This window comes from Diceros bicornis, chromosome 4 (genome assembly GCF_020826845.1).
Source record: "Diceros bicornis minor isolate mBicDic1 chromosome 4, mDicBic1.mat.cur, whole genome shotgun sequence".
Lineage (NCBI taxonomy): Eukaryota > Metazoa > Chordata > Mammalia > Perissodactyla > Rhinocerotidae > Diceros > Diceros bicornis.
Window position 1 is genome coordinate 37,608,593 of NC_080743.1, and position 20,307 is coordinate 37,628,899.

At 37.5% G+C, this 20,307-nt stretch overlaps 1 pseudogene; it reads right to left on the reverse strand.

Annotated features, from left to right (window-relative positions):
- Positions 1–14,241: 14,241 nt before the first annotated feature.
- Positions 14,242–17,634, reverse strand: LOC131400998 (serine incorporator 1-like; annotated as a pseudogene).
- Between the last annotated feature and the right edge of the window lie 2,673 nt (positions 17,635–20,307).

The following is a 20,307-nucleotide window of genomic DNA, read 5'->3' on the forward strand; positions in this document are numbered from 1 at the left end:
ACGGTGGTTGCCAGGACTTGGGGGAAGGGGAAAATAGGGGGTTGTCATTCAATGGGAATAACATTACAATTATACAAGAAGAATAAGTTCTAGACATCTGGGGGACAACACAGTGCCTATAGTTAACAATATGGTGTTGTGTACCTAAAAACTTGAGTGGGTACATCTCATATTACGTTCTTATCACAAAAAGCAAAGGGACACAAGAAATATTTTGGAGGTTATGGATATGTATACATTAAAGATGTGCAAACTTTTGTATATTAAGGATACCTCTGTAAAGCTGAAAAATTTACAATAGGAAGGGAATTTATCACTAAGAAATAATAGTAAAATAAGATTTAATTTTGTTGTTTAGTCTACATTTAATCCTTTTTTCTAAATTTATTTTGTATATATTTAAACATATTTAATATAGAATACATAAATATATACTCTTAAGATTTAAGAATATGTGTACAGTCATGAGTAACTTAACAGAATTTCTGAGAAGTTCTCAGAAGTTCTGAGAAGTGTGTCGTTAGGCAACTTCACTGTTGTGTGAACATCATAGAGTGTACTTACATAAACCTAGATAGCATAGACTACTACATGTCTAGGCTATAATCTATGAGACCTGTCTTATGAGACCACCATCACATATGCAGTCTGTCATTGACCGAAATGTCTTTATGTGGTGCGTGACTATATCTATGTATATAAACTAATATGGCTCAGCAGAGGTCAGCTCTTGAGGAAGTTCCTCAGCTGAGAACACTCCCAACAACTTGGAGAATGAGTGCCTCAATCCTAAAGGAGTTGCCTACGTGACACATTACAGCATCTGCTACCACTCACTTCTTGAGCAGCTTGAATGTACTTTCTTTATACAGGTTCCAGAAAGAGCTCCTCCGGGATCTTAGTATGTTACAGCTGGTCTCAAGGTTTGGATTCATTTTCTTTTTCCCTTAGTACTTATTTTGCCGGACTAGATGGCTTACCTGGTGCCGTAATCCAGACACTCATCCTTGTGGGTTCTGATCCCCTCATCACTTTGACCTTCTAGGCCCTGGTTGATGCACTTGTCTATTCATAATAAAGATAGAGGAGAGGGTTACCAAGAGACTGCTCAGTGGATCACCTGACGTCAAATATAGGGGCAAATGTCCCTGCCCCACTGCATAGCAGCAGCCCTACCTCCTCTTATCAAGCAGAATCATTTTACCTCTGACAAAATAGTAACTCTTTTCTATGCCTTCTGGTCTCTCGGAAGGAGGTGCCAGAAGTGACAGGGCAGCAGCCATAAGTTAGTTTATCGGACTTTTGCTGTGCCTCTTGTTAGAAGCAGTGCCTATCTGGAAACTAGGTTATCTAATATTAGAGCTCAGGATTCTTGGGCCAGGAAGCACAAATTCCCCGGGTGAGTCCCTGCGTGGTAAGTAGTCATTGGAGTGGTAATGATAAGTGGAGCCGCTCCTACTTTTGCCCTTAGTTTCCATTCCTTACCTAGGTGTCCTACCTACTGGTGACAGAATTGTATACTGGTTGTTGACTTAGTGTGTATAGTGTGTTCTGAAAGATGGTGTTCAATCCATGCATGGCAGCATCTTCAAGTTGGTGCCTCGGTTGTTACCTTGACAAAGCTATTCTATCACTCTCCCAGGCCAGCAACTTCTGAGTAATGCAACATGTGATAGAACTAACGGATCCCATTACAATGTGTTCATTGTTAAACTTCCTTTGCTGCTATAAAGTGGATTTCTTGGTCTGATGTAATGTTACATATACTGTGTTGGCAGATCAAACACTCCATAATCTGGCTGAGGCCATGTAGGCAGGAAGGACAAACTCCTACCTATGATGTGATTTAACACAGTCAAGATGAGTTGCTGCCACTTCTGCGGTAGAAGGGGTACAATGTAATCGACTTGTCACCAGGTGGCTCGTTAGTTTCCTTGAAAGATGATTTTATATTGGAGGCTCAGCATCGACCATGTTTTTGATTGGATATCATCAGTGGCAGTAATTTTATCTGTATTTTTTTTCTTTTTTTATGTGGAGCAAAGGAAGGGTTAAGGTTTGTTTGGGTCCTCAGACCCTGGGCGGCCCAGTGCTTGCTATTTCCTGCAGCCCTGCTGCTCACTCCAATTGCGGCTGGCCATCTTCATCCCAGCCTTTCTCAGTGTCTGCCCAGTTCTTTCCAGACATCAGTTTCACATCCAGCTCTAGCTGGCCCATGTTAGTGGGAGCCACACTGTTGGACCTATGCATAGCCTGCATTTCTGTCATTATAGCACTTCCATTATTATGCTTATTGTGCCAGCACTGGGGTACCAATTACCGATGTTGGCTTTTGTGGACTAGCCAAGTCATTTTGTCTAATTAATTTGGTGTCTCTTTCATTGTGGGTGCTCTCTTGCGTACATTAACGTGCAATACAAAAATCCTTAAACTTCATTCTTAACCCAGTAGTTCCAAATTCTTCAACTGGAGCTTTCCATTAAACTCACACAGCATTTTTTGCCCACTGATATTCTAAGACCATAAGGACTTCTGAGCACTGTGGCCCAAGCATCAGGGCTGCTTGCTCCACAGTCTGGACTACTGAAGGTGCCCTTCCTACTCTGAGCCTATCCAAAGCCAGCAGCCGTTTGTATTGCCCAAGAAATAGACCGGAATAACATTCATAAGTGTGAAATATGCCACCTCTAAAATTTAATAGGTCTACCAAATGTTATCCTCCTTTCTTAGTGGTGGAAGATGTGAGACGCAGTAATTTTTTTTTTTTACTTTGGAAGAAATGTCCAGACCTGAAACAGACAACTGGACCCTTAAAATCTTCACTGAAAGAACAGGTCCTGAATTTTCATATATTTTATCTCCAATTCTCTGTAGCACATGTGACTTATCATTGCCTCCAACATTGTTAACACATTGTCGTCACCCAGTTTAACATGATGTCATCAGCATAGAGGACAAGTGTGATATTCTGCAGAATGGCCAGATGGTACAAGATCCTTTGGCTATATCATGACAGAAGGCAGGAGAGCTAACACAGCCCTGGGGCTAAACCATAAATATATACTTCTTTCTCTCCTAAGTGAATTTGAAATGTTCCTAATCCTCTTTCCTGATAGGGATGGAAAGAATGGATTCACCAGATCAATGACTGTATACCATGTACCTGAGGTCATGTTAATCTGCTGTCACAAAAATACCACATCTGAAACAGGAGCAGCAGTAGTGGGTGAGTTTATATTCTCCTCCAGGATCTAATTATACCCCTTATGTCTTTAAGGGTGGCTCAAATATCTGCCACCACCTCACTCCCACTGCCATGATGCAAGATTGTTTTTGTTCACAATCTTGACTGGGGAGTGTTAATTTTAGAGTCTTTGACTTGGCTTTTCCTACTGTGATAGCTCTTATACCATAGATTAAAGGAACTTACAAGGGGAATTGTGCCAAGAATCAAGTATGCCCATTACAATTATACATTCAAGGACTGAGTATGGGGGGGTCCATAAGGTGAGTTAGACCTGGACCATGTACCTATTTCTTATCTCACTTCTATAAACTCCCATCCTTAAAGGAGGTGGGAGGGATCCATGGCTTTGGTTTCCAAGTTATCAATGTCACTTCAAAATTTTTTGATATTCCCTTTTCACTCTGCATGGTTACTTGTGGCATAAACACCATATACCCATGGTATTGCATGGTCCTTCCTCCTGGGGATCTGATCTCTTCTTTAATCAATGCTATTTTAAGTCTGAGAACTGGCTTAATTCTGTAAACCGGCTAAGGAATTATTGAGAAAGCTGTACTTGGTCTCTAGGTCATCCATCCTTAGATTTTTGTTGTTGCCATAGACTGAATATAGACTTGTTGGATACCCTTGTATCTTGCCTCTATGGGTGACATGTTTTGTTAAACGTCTCCATAGCATTCCATAGACCAGACCTCTACCAGCCACTTCAACCTTGCCACTTGTCACAAAATTGCACCCACCCACTGTGCTTTTCACAGTGAAATACCACTACCTGGCCTCTATTATTTTGGGATATAACTACCCTGATTGCTATCATCAGGGAGCTTAGTTTTGTAATAGCTTCTTCTACCATGAGCCCTGGCCTGTAGAGGACTGCTCCTACTGAGCTCTCCTGCAATGCTGATGCCCTTCCTAACAGTGCATCTCTTTGGTAAATGGAGTGTCCTTCATGTCCTCCCACAGATCATGGCCCCCTGGTGTGTATTCTAGTCTTAGGAAGTATATCCATTTTAGTATGCCCATTTCTCTGAGCCTTTTGATGCATTCTTCCATTGTCTTCCACAGAAGATCTAGCATTTCCATTTCATTTAGTATGGATCATAGCTTTCTCCATGCTTCTAGGACCTATCATAGCACCATTTCCTTGAGTTTTTGCAGGTTTAAACCCTGTAACACAGGAGAGTGCTCCTATATGGGTAAATTCTCTCTTATTCAACTTTATGCTCTGCCTCCTTCATCTAGCAAACTCCAGGTCCATGTATACACTTCCAGCTCCTGATTGTACAAGGTCTCACAGCCATTCAAAGAGGATATCACCTCCTTCCTCAGCAGGGCTGCACTTCCTGACTGGGTTATAATGGGATATAAAAGTTATGCTGTGGTGCCCAGAAAAGGAGAGCGGTGTGCATGTTTTCTTGTAGGGAGGAGACTTCTGCATTGTCTTCAAGAAAAGAGGTACAGAATAGTAGAACATGATAGAGTGAGATAATTCTATGTGCCCAAGTGGTTCAGAGGAATCTGAGAATTCGTGATTTTCTGGAACATTGAGTGAGATATACCCATCCTATATCTCAACTCCTTACTTTTCTCCAATCAGGGCTCTGGCTGGTATACCAGACTTTCCCAAATTGAATATTCAGCCTCCTCTGGAACTCTGTTATAATTATGTGCTGGACCTGATGCTCAGATTTTTCCGCCGTATACTTGCAAAAAAAATGAAGGCACTTGATTTACTACCAAGGAGACCTTCTGGCTTTTATGCATAGTCTTTAGTTGGTGATTAATCATTTCATACTTAGAATTTCCTTTTATTTCTCCAATATATCAATTACCTCCAGCAGCAGCCATTCATGGTTCTTACTTCCCCTGAACTTCTGATATGCCTGAGATATCACACCTGCTTCCATCTGTATTCAATCCCGGTTTATTACAGATGAAAGTTTTAACAGTCGAACATTTACATGATGCCAGGGGTTAATCATGCTTTATCTATCACTAGTAATGAGGTCCTCATTGCCAGATGATCAACTGATGATTCAGCTCCAAAATCCCATTATAGTTCTTGCTTCTTTGAACCACTTCTGACATCAACCCTCTTAGGTAAGGTTTCCAGGAAATAGACTTAAACAGAGATTTGCTTGTAGGATGTTTATTGGAGACTGCCTTCAAGATAAACGTCTTTGGAAGAATAAAGGCAGTAAGATTAGACTGGCAGAATCATTCAACTGCAATCCAGGGAGCTCTGAAGCTGGCATAGACCTTAAGAATTGCATGGAATTGCGATAGTGTGGCGTTTACACTTCTGCTGCGTCACTGGATGCAGATTGCCCACGAGAAGAAGAAGCTCTTTTCTTGGTATTAGAGAGATCACAGGAGTGGCAACACTTAGGAATTGGCAGAAATCTTGCAAAGGGCGGGTGATTTCCACAGGGTATTCCATAAAGCCTCATTCTGGATCTTCAGGGTCTTGGAAATCCCAAATGATATATAAGTTGTATGTATCTTCTTTTTGGTGTTTTTGATTTCCTAGGCATACCTGAAGAGGACACGTTATTATCATTATAAAATCCCTATCATTATAATTATTTTAGAAATTTCAAAGGCAAAATGTCAAAATCAAGTCTCCAATGATATCAGCATTCCTTGTAACACGTTGGAATTTATTTGACTAACTCCCATCAAAACATTAGCCTATTATAGTTTTCTCAAATGTATATGTCATAATTCTCTTTGGAGAACCATAAAAAATATTTATTGATAACTCAGATGCAAATTCAGATTTGAGGTATGCAAAAATATTTCATACTGGGAAATAGTATAAGTTTCTATATGTTCTTTTCCCATGTTAGTTTTTTCTACTTGTAAGAAAATGAAAACCTCAATGAACTTCAAGGTGGCAGACAGAGAAAGTGTGAAGATTCATAATGGAACTCAGATTTTCTGTTTCCTGCCTACATGTTCCAATAACTGGATTTCCTTGGTTTTCACTATATCTTTATAAGCATTAAATTAAATTAAATTACCCTAAAATTTTAAGATAAACACATTCAATCATTCTGACAATATTTGAAATTAAATAGTGGTTTTTAACTCTGTAAGTCTACTTTTTTTATTGTTTTAAGTAGCATGGTTTTAAATGTGTGTAATGAACAAAATAATATGACTCCCATTTATTTTTGGATTGCTAATGAGAATAAATTGTGTATAAAATGTGATTATTAGGGGCTGGCCCAGTGGTGTAGTGGTTAAGTTCACATGCTCCGTTTCTGTGGCCCAGGGTTCACAGGTTCAGATCCCAGGCATGGACCTACACACCGCTCATCAAGCCATGCTGTGGTGGCATCCCACATACAAAATAGAGGAAGATCGACACAGACGTTATCTCAGGGCCAATCTTCCTCACCAAAAAAAAAAAAAAAAAACCTGTAATTATTAGTCCTTTTTATTTCTTTTTGTCTAGATTTTATGTTCATATCTATCCCTCTTTATGGGAGTTTCAAGTATTACCAAAAGCTTGTCAACATTCATTGAATATTTCCTGTATTTCTGTCACTGTTTTATGTACTTAACACATCATAACTCATTTTCCTCACACTTCCATAAGGTAGATCCTATAGTATCCCCATTTTCCAGATGAAGAACAAGACAGAGATTGAAAGACTTGCCTGAGATCATGAACCTTGAACTAGGAATATTGTTCCTTCATTTGTGCAAAGGGATGGCTGATTCTCATCCTGAAGTCTCTGCTCAAATATTACTTCCTCGAAAAGACATTTCCTGATCATTTTAGCTATTGCAGAGTCCTACAATCTACTTCATAGAAATTATCATAATCTGTAATCATGTTGTTCACTTATGTGTTTACTTGTCTATTTTCTATCTTGTCAATCAGATTGCAAGCTTCATGAAGGGAGAAACTTTCCCTGTCTGCTGCTGTGTCATAAATATTCATCAGGTAGTAAGGGGCTCATTAAATATTTCACAAATGAATGAATAAATACGCCATTGTAATAGCGTGTGGCATAGGTCTCCATCATACTTCTTCATTTAAAACAAACGTTATCTGACATTTTAACTCTTTTATTTTTCCAGATAAACTTCAGAATCATTTTGCTCAAGTTTGACTGAAATTGTAGTAAATCTTTAAATTAATTTAATATGAATGGATTTCTTTTGCAAAATTTATTTTTTTAATCTAAGAACATATTATGTCTTTAATGTAAGTTTTATTTTTCCTGACTTTCAGGTGTTGTTTTATTTTCTTCATAGAGCTTTCTCCCATTTATCAATATGTCCACCCATTTGTGTTCATTATTGTTGTGGTCTAATTAATGGTAAGAGCAGTGCTAGTAGCAGCATTCTTGGTGGTGGTGTTAAGGGAAGAAACAGAGTAGGAATAAGAGTCCCAAGAGTTGGAATTAGTGTAGGAGCAGTAGGAATTGTTGCCATATTAATGGGATTTCCTTCCACTTTCGTGTAATCAATTACCTGAATTAAATTATTTCTGTTTTAAATGCTTAATTGTTGTCTTACTGGTTGGATCCTGATAGAGGGTTTGGTGAATTATTACCTTGGCTAGAAATGTCTAAACAATTTTAAAATTACACTAATTTCCATGTAAATATCTATATTGACAAATAAAATTCTACCCATGCTGAGTTTATGGAAAACTTAAGTGAAACATGAAAATATTTAAGAATACATTGGGTGCCTGAAATTTTTTTGGAAATAGAGAGAATATAAATCAAAACCCTTCTTTAAAAGGCTTTAAGTGGTGCTTGTCAAGCAACCCATGAAACACATTAAATTTTACATAAAACTAAATGATTTCAATCATTCCATAAGTGGCTGGGAAATTATAAATACACAATTTTCAAAATTAAAGTTGAAGATTTCTATTGAAATTCCATGTAAAAGTGAGTAAAATCTTTCCATACGTAGAAAGTAAAGAGCTGTTTGATGAAACCCACAGATTCTTCTTTTTTTTTTTTAATTAAAGTCACATTGGTTTACAAACTTATATAAATTTCAGGTGTACATCATTATACTTCACCTTCTATATAGATTGTATGGTTTTCACCATCAAAAGTCTAGTTTCCCTCTGTCACTGTATATATATATGCCCCTTTATCCCTTTCACCCTGCTCTCACTCTCTTCCCCTCTGGTAACCACCAATCTGTTCTTCATCTTTAGGTGCTTGTTTGTTTATTTATCTTCCACATATGAGTGAAGTCATATGGTAAATGTCTTTCTCCATCTGACTTATTTCACTTAGCATAATCCCCTCAAGGTCCATCTATGTTGTCTTTTTTATGGCTGAGTAGTATTCCATTCCATCCACATCTTCTTTGTCTATTCATCCGTTGATGGGCACTTCCAAGACTTGGCTATTGCGAATAATGCTGCAATGAACATAGGGGTGCATATATCTTTTTGGATTAGTGTTTTCATGTTCTTTGGATAAATACCCAGAGGTGGAATAGCTGGATCATATGGTATTTTTATTTTTAATTTTTTTAGAAATCTCCATACTGTTTTCCATAATGGCTACACAACTTTACCTTTCCATCAGCAGTATATGAGGTTTTCTTTTTCTCCACATTCTTGCCAACACTCATTTCTCATCTTTTTAATAACAGCCATTCTGACAGATGTGAGGTGATATCTCATTGTAGTTTTGATTTACATTTTCCTGGTAAGTAGTGATGTTGAACATATTTTCATGTGTCTGTTGGCCATCTGTATCTCTTCTTTGGAAAAATATCCTCTACCCATTTTTTTTTTTAAAATGCAACTTGTTAACATTTTTTTTTTTGAGGAAGATTAGCCCTGCGCTAACATCTCTTGTCAATCTTCCTCTTTTTCTTTTTTTCTACCCAAAGCCCCAATACATAGTCGTGTATCATAGTTATAGAGTTGTAGCTCTTCTATGTGGGATGCTGCCCCAGCATGACTTGATAAGTGATGAATAGTTCCGTGCCCAGGATCTGAACTGGCAGACCCCAGGCCACTGAAGCAGAACGTGCAAACTCAACCACCTCATCACTGGGCTGGCCCCTCTATTTTTTACTTCGGTGGTTTGTTTTTTTGTTGTTGAGATGTATGAGTTCTTTGTATATTTTGAAAGTTAACTCCTTATCAGATATATGATTTTCAGATATCTTCTCCCATTGGTAGTTGTCTTTTCTTTTTGTTAATGGTTTCCTTTGCCGTGCAGAAGCTTTTCAGTTTGATGTAGTCCCATTTGTTTATTTTATCTTTTGTTTCCCTTGCCTGAAGAGACATGATATTCAAAAAGATAATACTAAGACTGATGTCAAAGAGTGTACTGCCTGTGTTTTCTTCTAGGAGTTTTATGGTTTCAGGTCTTACATTCAAGTCTTTAATCCATTTTGAGTTAATTTTTGTCTATGGTGTAAGGTATTGGTCTACTTTCATTCTTTTGCATGTGGCTGTCCAGTTTCCCAGTGCCATTTATTGAAGATACTTTCCTTTCTCCATTGTATGTTCTTGACTCCTTTGTCGAAAATTAACTGTCTATCGATGTGTGAATTTATTTCTGGGCTCTCGATTCTGTTCCATTGATCTGTGTGTCTGTTTTTGTGCCAGTACCATGCTGTTTTGATTACTATAGCTTTGTAGTATTTTTTGAAATCAGAGCGTGTGATACGTCTAGCTTTGTTCATTTTCTCAGGATTGTTTTGGCTACTCACGAATTTTGCTGTTCCGTATCCATTTTAGGATTCTTTGTTTTATTTCTGTGAAAAATGTTGGGATTCTGATTGAGATTGCATTGCATCTGTAGATTACTTTAGGTAATATGGGCATTTTAACTGTTTATTCTTCCAATCCAAGACCACAGAATATCTTTCCATTTCTTTATGTCTTCTTCAATTTCTTTCAATAATGTCTTATAGTTTTCAGTGTACAGTTCTTTTACCTCCTTGGTTAAATTTATTCCTAGGCATTTTATTCTTTTTTTGCAATGTAAATGGGATTGTATTCTTGATTTTTCTTTCTGCTGGTTTTTTCTTAGTGCACAGAAATGCGACTGATTTTTGTGTGTTGATTTTGTACCATGTAACTTGATTGTGTTCATTAATTATTTCTAATAGCCTTTTTTCAGATTCTTTAGGGTTTTCTATAAATAGAATCATGTCATCCACAAATAGTGACAGTTTTACTTCTTACTTTCCAATTTGATACATTTTATTTCTTTCTCTTGCCTAATTGCTCTGACGAGGATTTCCAATACTATGTTGAATAAAAGTGGTGAGAGTGGGCTTTCTTGTCTTGTTCTTGTTCGAGACATGGCTTTCAGTTTTTCACTGTTGAATAAGTTGTTGGCTGTGGGTTTGTCATATATGGCCTTTATTATGTTGAGGTACTTTCCTTCTATACTCACTTTGTTGAGAGTTTTTATCATAAATGAATGTTGAATCATGTCAAAGGATTTCTCTGCATCTATTGAGATGATCATGTGATTTTTCTTCATTTTGTTAATGTGGTGTATCACAATGATTGATATGCCGTTGTAAAACCATCCCTGTGTCCCTGGAGTAAATCCCACTTGATCATGGTGTCTGATGCTTTTAATGTATTGTTGTATTCGATTTGCTTATATTTTGTTAAGGATTTTTGCATCGATGTTCATCAGCAATATTGGCCTGTAATTTTCCTTTTTTGTGTTGTCCTTGTCTGGTTTTGGTATCAGGGTATTGTTGGCCTCATAAAATGAGTTAGGAAGCATCCCATACTCTTCAATTTTTTGGAAGAGTTTGAGAAGGATAGGTATTAAATCTTTGAATGTTTGGTAGAATTCACCAGAGAGGCCATCTGATCCTGTACTTTCGTTTTTTGGAAGGTTTTTGATTACTGTTTCAATCTCTTTACTAATGATTGGTCTATTGAGATTCTCTATTTATTCTTGATTCACTTTTAGGAGACTGTATGATTCTAAGAATTTATCTATTTTTTCTAGGTATCCAATTTGTTGGAGTATAACTTTTCATAATATTCTCTTTGTATTCCTTTGTATTTCTGTGGTATCTGTTGTAATTTCTCCTCTTTCATTTCTGATTTTATTCATTTGAGCCTTCTCTCTTTTTGCCTTAGTATGTCTAGCTAAGGGTTTATCAATTTTGTTTATCTTTTCAAAGAATCAGTTCTTAATTTCTTTGATTCTTTCTATGTTCTTTTTATTCTCTATTTCATTTATTTCCACTCTGATTTTTATTATTTTCTTCCTGCTACTAAGTTTGGGCTTCATTTGTTCTTCTTTTTCTAGTTCTTTTATGTGTAATGTTAGATTGTTTATTTGAGATATTTCTTTCTTCTTGGGGTAGGACTGTATTGCTATAAAATTCCCTCTTAGTACCACTTTTGCTGCATGTCATATGTTTGGTATGTTGTATTTTCATTTTCATTTGTCTCTAGGTGTTTTTTTATTTCTCCTTTGATTTCTTCATTGATCCAATAGTTGTTCAGTAGCATGTTTTTAAGTCTCTACATATGTTTGACTTTTCCAGCTTTCTTCTTGTAGTTGATTTCTAGTTTCATAACATTGTGGTCAGACATATGCTTGATATGATTTCAATCTTCTTGAGTTTACTGAGGCTTGTTTTGTTTCCAAACAGATGGTCTACTTTTGAGAATGTTCCATGTGCACTTGAGAAGAAAGTATATTCTGCTGCTTTTGGATGGAATGTTCTGTATATATATTTGTTAAGTCCATCTGGTCTAGTGTTTCACTTAAAGCCACTGTTTTCTTGTTTACTTTCCGCTGGATGATCTAGCCATTGAGGTAAGTGGGGTGTTAAGGTCCCCTATTATTATTGTGCTACTGTCGATTTCTGCCTGTAGGTCTGTCAGTAGTTGCTTTATATGCTTTGCTGCCCCATGTTAGGTGCATATATATTAATAAGTGTTATGTCTTCTTGGTGGAATGTCCCTTTTATCATTATATAATGTTCATCTTTGTCTCTTGTTACATTTTTTGGCTTGAAGTCTATTTTTTCTGATATAATTAGGGTGACACCTGCTTTCTTTTGGTTGCCATTTTCTTGGAGTATCATCTTCCGTCCCTTCACTCTGAGCCTATGTTTGTCTTTATAGCTGAGATAGGTCTCCTGGGGGCAGCATATTGTTGAGTCTTGCTTTATAATCCATCCAGCCACTCTATGTCTTTTTTTTTTCTTCTCTGAATTCATTTATTTAGAGATAGAACACAGCCCTTCAAAATCATGAAACACAGTGTCAACACAGAATAAAGGTGGGGAATTGAGTTGTTATATTTCATTTATATTAATAAATATCTTAAAAGAAGCAAATGTAGATTTTACAATTCATTAAGACACCAATGACATAAGTAACTAAGAGTTTCTATCTAAGCTAACTATCATAATGCTTGATTTTCAGGTTGAAAGATTATAATAACCTATACATTTCAATTGTATGGCAACAAATACAAAAGCATTTTAAACATCTTTTGAACTGTATAGTGTACTGTAAGCAGGAGTTTATTGTACATCAATCCATCATTCTCCTGGCCTTGGTTTATGGGTGGAGGCGTCCTGGACACCAGCAATCCACATCACATAAATTGTCCACCATTAATAAGGTGTAAACTCTATTATGCATTTCTTCTGAACAGAAATTATTTTTGAATACCAGAAAGAATGCCAGCTATTTTTAGCAGACTTGGGATTTCGCAGCTTGGCCACTAATTAGCTGTCTAAACTCTTTAAGTCTGTGTTTCTATTTCTTCATTTTTCAAATGAGAGAACTGGACTAGATTTTGTCTAAGTATCTACTGAAGCCTAATATTTTGCAGTTTCTTCCTGTCCTGAAAAGTTTACCACCTTTGATTTTCAAAACGAACGTTCAAAGTGATTTTCAACAACTTCCTTCTAACCCACTATTACTCTTTGCAAAACTTTTATCTAAATCCTTCAGAGTTCCTAACATCTCCATTGAACCCATACTTTTGCATGTGTTTGTAATGACCAAAACAAAGTTCACTATGTTGGCAAGGAAGGCCACCCCTATCCAGGGAAGATTACAGCCTAACTGGGTATTCCATTTAGTACTCACCATCACCAATCTGACTTTCTTTGAAGGCTCTGTGTCTCAATCTCCATCATAACCTACACTGTTGTCCAACACACACTCCCTACCTGTATAAGTTCCTCATCTTCCTATCAAGGGAAAAACCTAAAAAGATTTGTCAGACAACTGGCATTTAAGTGGCTTGTTTATACAACTTTGGAATAGCCACATTCTTTGCAGTCTCCTATAGGACAAGGCACCAGATATTTCAAAAGGCAGCCATACATTACCATTTTAAAAAGCTTAAGTTCTAACATGCTTTAAAAATCAAACTGGGCCGGACCCGTGGCTTAAAGGTTAAGTGTTCATGCTCCACTACTTAAGGGTTCAGATCTCGGGCGCGCAAGGATGCACCGCTTGTCCGGCCATGCTGAGGACGCATCCCACATACAGCAACTAGAAGGATGTGCAACTATGACATACAACTATCTACTGGGGCTTTGGGGGAAAAAAAGGAGGAGGATTGGCAATAGATGTTAGCTCAGAGCCAGTCTTCCTCAGCAAAAAGAGGAGGATTAGCATGGATGTTAGCTCATGGCTGATCTTCCTCACACACACACACAAAAAAAATCAAACTGTCAGGCAGTTTGGTTTTCACTCTTATTTTCACAGGTACAGAGCAAAGGATAAACCTAACAATGTCCACTTTTCCTAACTCACCACCATACTCATAAAACTCTCCCTTTGTAACTCATTCTAAAACATGTATCAGTGCGCTTGGCAAGAATATGATGAATAAATTGGCAAGCGGTAAAATCTAATTCATGCCAGAACACTGGAGAAGTTACATGAGAAGCCACACATACACAATGTTACAAAAGTTGGGAATACCGTTAATTTCAAATAAGCAATGATCAAAGTGAGACTTTCATGCCAGAAGTCCTGTTCAATCAAAATCAGGATTTGTAAGAACAAGTGGTGCCACCAGTGCCCAAACATATAGCACGATGACAATCCAACTAGAAAAGATTTTCAGCCAGACAGCTGTCCACTGACTTTTCATCTCACGAGAAGGCTCATACCTGTGTCAGTTGGTAAGAGTCATCATGATATAAAATGAGGCCAGGAAAAGCATGAAGTGAAAGAAGGAATAACTGTAAGTAACACCATCCTTTTCATTATCTACAGCTCGATGAACATCATCTCCATCCTCCAAGTGATCCATCACTTCTGGCTCAACCATCTTCTACTAATGTTGATTCATCATTTGTTAGAGTCAGTTTATTAACCTGACTATTGTTTGAGGTATGGATGCTTCAATAAAACACACACAATAAAAAGAGGATTAGTCCTATAATTCCTTGAGCATGCCACCACTGGACACACTGTCCCTCCTTTAGGATAGTGCTTGTTGTATTGTACCCCATTATGCTTAGTAGACTTGGGTTGCAATTTGTTTCTGGTTCACTGGTCATAGCAGACCATGTCAAATACATTGTGTAGACTGTAATTACTAAAGACTGTAACAAACCAGATCTTGGTTGTGATTCTTGGATTTTTGGCAGTATAGACATTACAGAAGCACCAAGGCAGAGGAACATGTTGACACTGACGACCACTTTATTTTCTGAACAAATGGCTGGATGAGTATAATAAACAAAGAATAGGAGGATAGCAACTAAAGACAGCAGATAATTCATAGCTGTAGCTGATAACAAAGTTGTGTACCAACACCTTGAGTTCCCTTCTTCCATTTATTCAACCCATGATTCATTCCACAAATGGGCAAAATCAATAAGTAAGACTAGCTGTATGAGGATGAAGCAAAAGGCACCTGCCATCCTTACATAAAACCACAGAGTTGTAAAAGTTCCTTCTGGAATGAAGAAAGCCCCAATAATAATTACAATTGCTGCAGCAAATTTAAAGAACCAGAATCCATTGTGCACTGCAGCTCTAGGATCACTGCTGCTCTTCACTTTGATCATTAGTAGAGAGAAGAGAAGCTACAACATAGCCAAGCCAAAACACAAGTGGTATACAGCTTTATAGACAACCAGAATATTACATGGGACGACACCTTTCTCATTCTCACAGAATCCAGGAATCTTATTCAGTTGTTCTTCCATTCCTGGTATCAACACTACACAAGCAACACACACTCCAACAAGCAAGAAAAGTGCATAGATAAACCTCGTTACAGTGGAGTTGTTTCTACTAGGACAGCATTGGCACAGCAAACATGGGGCACTGCCACACAAACATGGTATCCAGCTCACCATGGAGCACAGCCCCAGGATGTCGCAGGAGCAGCGGACTCCGACAAAATGGAGACAGCCACTCTGTGTCTTTTGATAGGTGAATTCAAACTATTTACATTTAGAGTGATTACTGATATATGAGGGCTTAATATTGCCATTTTATCTTTTGTTTACTGGTTGTTCTATATTTCCATTGTTTCTTTTTCCTTATATTTCTGTCTGCCATTTCAGTTTGGTGTTTTTCTGTGATGTTTTTCTCAATTTCCTCTTTATTTATGGTTTGTGATTGTGCTCTGATTTTTGTTTTATGGTTACCATGAGGTTTGTAGAGAAGACCATGTGGATGAGATTGTCCTTTTTCTGCTGAGAGCAGGTTATTTCTGTTAGCTTACATAGGTTCCATCCTTTTCCTCTTCTTCCTCTATGTTTTTGTTATCACAAATTATCCCTTTTTGTAACGTGAGTTTGTTACCAAATTGAAGCGGTTATAGTTATTTTTGCTGTTTTCTTTCCTTGTAGCCTTTATGTTATAATTAAGTGTTTATTAACCAATTCTGATATAGAGACACAATTTTCTAATTCCATCTGTCTATTTACCACCTTGCTCAAAGCTTTGTATATCTTGGCTTTTTGTTTAAGGTAGGAGGGCTCCTTTCAACATTTCTTGAAAGGCAGATCTAGTGGCCATGAACTTCCTCAGCTTTTGGTTGTCTGGGAAATCCTTTGTTTCTCCTTCATATCTGAAGGGTAACTTTGCTGGATAGAGTATTCTTGGATGATAGTTTTTCTCTTTCAATATTTTGAATATATCATTTCACTCTCTCCTAGCTTGTACAGTTTCTGCTGAGAAATATGCTGATAGATTAATGGGGGTTCCTTTGTAAGTTATTTTCTTCTCTCTGGCTACTCTTAACATTCTTTCTTTGTTATTGGTTTTGACAGTTTTAATATAATGTGCCTTGGAGAGGTTCTTATTGCATTGAGATAATTAGGAGTTCTATTAGCTTCATGTACTTATATATCCAGTTCCTTCTGAGGTTTGGAAAGTTCTCAGCTATTATTTCTTTAAATAAGCTCTCTGCTACTTTTTCCTCTCTTCTTCTGGGATACTCATTATCCTTCTGTTGCTTTTCCTAATTGAGTTGGGGAATTCTCATAGAATTTTTTCATTTTTAATAAAGTCTTAGTTCTCTCTCTTCTTCCACATGAATCATTTCTAGATTTCTATCTTCGAGCTCACTAATTCTCTCTTCCATATGGTCTGCTCTATTTTCAATGTTTTCTACTTTATTTTTCATCTCATTAATTGTGTTCTTCATTTCCAGAATTTGTGTTTGGTTTTTTTTTAGAGTTTCAATCTCTTTGGTGAAGTACTCCTTCTGTTCATTAATTTTATTCCTGAGCACATTCAACTGTCTTTCTGAGTTTTCTTGTACCATACTGAGTTTCTTCCTGACAGCTATTTTGAATTTCCTGTCAGTTAGAATACAATATTCTGTGACTATAAAGTTTGGTTTATGGAGTGTTGCCATTTTCTTTCTGTTCTACCATGTTACTGTAGTTCTTCATGGAGCCTGATGAGTTGATCCTATGCTGGCACATTTGTGGTAGTAAACACCTTTCTGATCTGGGTGAAGCTTTGGTTACTTTGATTCTGAGATTCTTCTGGTTGTATTTGAGAGCCTACGCTTTCCACTCTCCACTGCTTCTGCCAGATGTGTCATCAGTGCCCTCCTTGTGCTGCTTGTGCCTCCAAGGTTGCTGGTACCTTGCTGCTTATGATGCTGCTGCAGCCATAGGTGTCACCATGGGGGTTACCAGACGGCAAACACCTCTGCTGCTTCTGGGGTCACCTGGGTCTGGTGTTCCCCCAATGGCTCTCCACGGGCTCAGGTGCTGCTGCTATGTGTACCACTTGCGCTACTGCTCCCAAGTTATCTGAGGGTGCTGGCAGCACCACTGCCAGGGCACCGGGTTCATGAGTGTCACTCCTGTTGCCAGGAGCCTGGGGTCTTGTATGCAGTCCTTACTGCTGATAGAGCTGGTGTCAGGGGTGCCGCTACTGGGGGCTGGGTCATGGATACGGCTGTGGCTCCTGAAGCCTCACATTGCAAGTGCCACCTGCCACTGCTGCGGGAGGGGTTGGGGCTGAGCCATGAGTGGTGTTGCTGCTCCTGCACCCTCTGGTCTCTGGCTCCAGTGTGCTTTTTGAAACCTCAGTTCAGGGCACCATTGCATCTGCCAGGGTTATCCATATTTTGGGTGCAGCCTTTGTTGCTGGAAAGATCAGTGTGGGGTCGATGCTGCCTGGAGAGGCAGAGGGGGCTGCGTTGCTGCCACTGCTGTGTTTCCTGAAGCTTTAGGTCATGGGTGCCACCCACCACCACTAGGGGAGGGACAGAGGCTAAGCTGCAAGTGCCATTGGTGCTCCTGCAGCTTCTGATCTCAGGCACTGGTGTGCTTTTTATAACCTCAGGTTAGGGTACTACCACCACTGTGGGAGGTATACATGTTTTGGATTGTGGCTGCAGGGGACAAGGGAGGGGTGGCTTCCCTAGTTTCACTGCCTCCTGGAGGTCTAGTCCACCTATGGTCAGAGTACAGACTTATAGATCTCTCAGGCATTCTGGTGTGCTGTTCAGGGAGCCCTTTGTTGGTCAATGGATGTCCTACTGGTTGTAACTTAGAGGGGAGAGACAAAGGAAACAACTCTCTCTGTCATGATGCTGATGTTACTCCTCCACAGCTTATTCTTGTCTGCCAGATAGCAAAACCACCAGCAAGTTGAGACAAATTACAATTATAATAAATGTAGGCAGGTTTGTGATGCAAGCGGAAAACACCACATGAATAACATCTTGGAAAAAAAATGCACACAAATTTGTGTATCTCTCATGAAAAAAGAAGCCTAGATTTCCCAATTAAAAACAAAACCTAGAAAACAAAAAAGCATTTGGAATATTCTAATGACCTAAATGAAGATAAATTTAAAATGACACAAGGAAAATACATTTTCTCGTAGGGCTTTATATACCAAATAAATATGTTATAATTGAATTTTCAGTTGTGATATTTTTCTCACAAATTTGGGGATGTTTCTGGTGTATAGAGTAATATTTGATCCCAAGTCTAGTTCCCTGGAGCAGAGACAACTTTGGCTATTGTCAGAGTGATTTCTTGGAGTTGCAGTTGTGAAATGCAGACATTGTGAACTTTGAGAAAGTTTCACATTATAGAAAAAATGGATAGAGCTTTGGTACAACAGAATTAGAGGAGAGAACTTTAAATGGATAAGGGGCTTCTGGAAAATGGTTAATGAGATAATTCAAACCATATGCGTAGATGAACATTGAGGCTAAGGAGGATGAAAATCTTACTTAAATGCATAATACCAACGTAACTGATGATATGTTAATAAAGATAATATAAATAAAAAAGAATGAATCTGAAAAAAGTTAAAAGTCTTTGTAAGCAATGTTTCTGACATCTAGTTTATAATTTTATATTTTTAAGTTCCATTTTTTCAGAGTATTGTATTTCATTATTTCACACCTACTACATCTGTATATATCTCCATAATAAAATTCTGCTTAATTTAAAAAAAATAAAAGAAGATTTAATCTTTAAAAAAAACCTCTTGTACAGACAGGATATATTTAGCTTACATGTTCAGAGTAAAAATGTTATTATACCTATCCATACATTAGAAAAACATCAAGAAAATTAACTCCCCTTTTCTTTTCTTAGACAGACACACAGAGAGAAATAATAAGCATATAGATTTCTCATCCTGCAAACAACATTTTAAAAGACCAGGTTGTTTCACACCAGATTAATATTTAGAAATTATACAGATGATTCACCTTTCTCAAAGACAACTTTCACATTTTTGATAATTTCAGCAAAATCATATGTGTTTTTTAATCTGTCCACAGAATGTCCTTAGGTGTGATAATATTAAATATTGTACCATATGGAAAAAGAACAATTGGTGCTGCATTTCTTAGAAATAAAGATGACTTTTCTAATGCAATAGGCAAGTACTGTCATTCCAAATTGTTGACAAGCTCCTCCAGAGACTTTTATAATAGAACAGAATCTATAGTACAGGAGACCTTCCTGCTGAAGTGGGCTTCACTATTTCTGTTTTCCATGCATTCATATTAGCATTCAAATATAGTATCTCAGTATATATCTATAAAAATTTATTAAATATGTGTATACAATAAATATATCTATATCTATGTTCACGTCTCCCCACTAGAATAAATTCTCCTTAATTACAGGAACTGTACATAATTCAAACAATATAAAATTACTAAGTGCCGTGCACCATAGAAGTGATCATTAACTCTCTGTAGATATAATAATTCTTCAGAATTATAAAGCAAACATTTTGCTAACTTATGCTTTTCAGATGACTGTTACTTAAAAACTAGCTGTGATTAGCCTGTCACTTTGAAAACGGGGTAGGAGGAATACCCACTGGGTAACTCAGCTCTGATATTTCAGGCGAGCTATTTTCCCTAAAAAGGGAATTGATGGATTCCAAAGAAAAAAGAGAAAAATTTGGTCAGGATAATTTAGCACATTGAACAAACTCGAGTTTAGCAAAATATTGACTTATTTTCGACAGATAATAATCCAAATAAAGGGCTTTATTTCATTCTACTACTTACTCAAACAACTGCAAACACTTTAAAAGCAGTTTTAAAATGGAAACATTTCTCATCTCCATAAACTCTAACAAT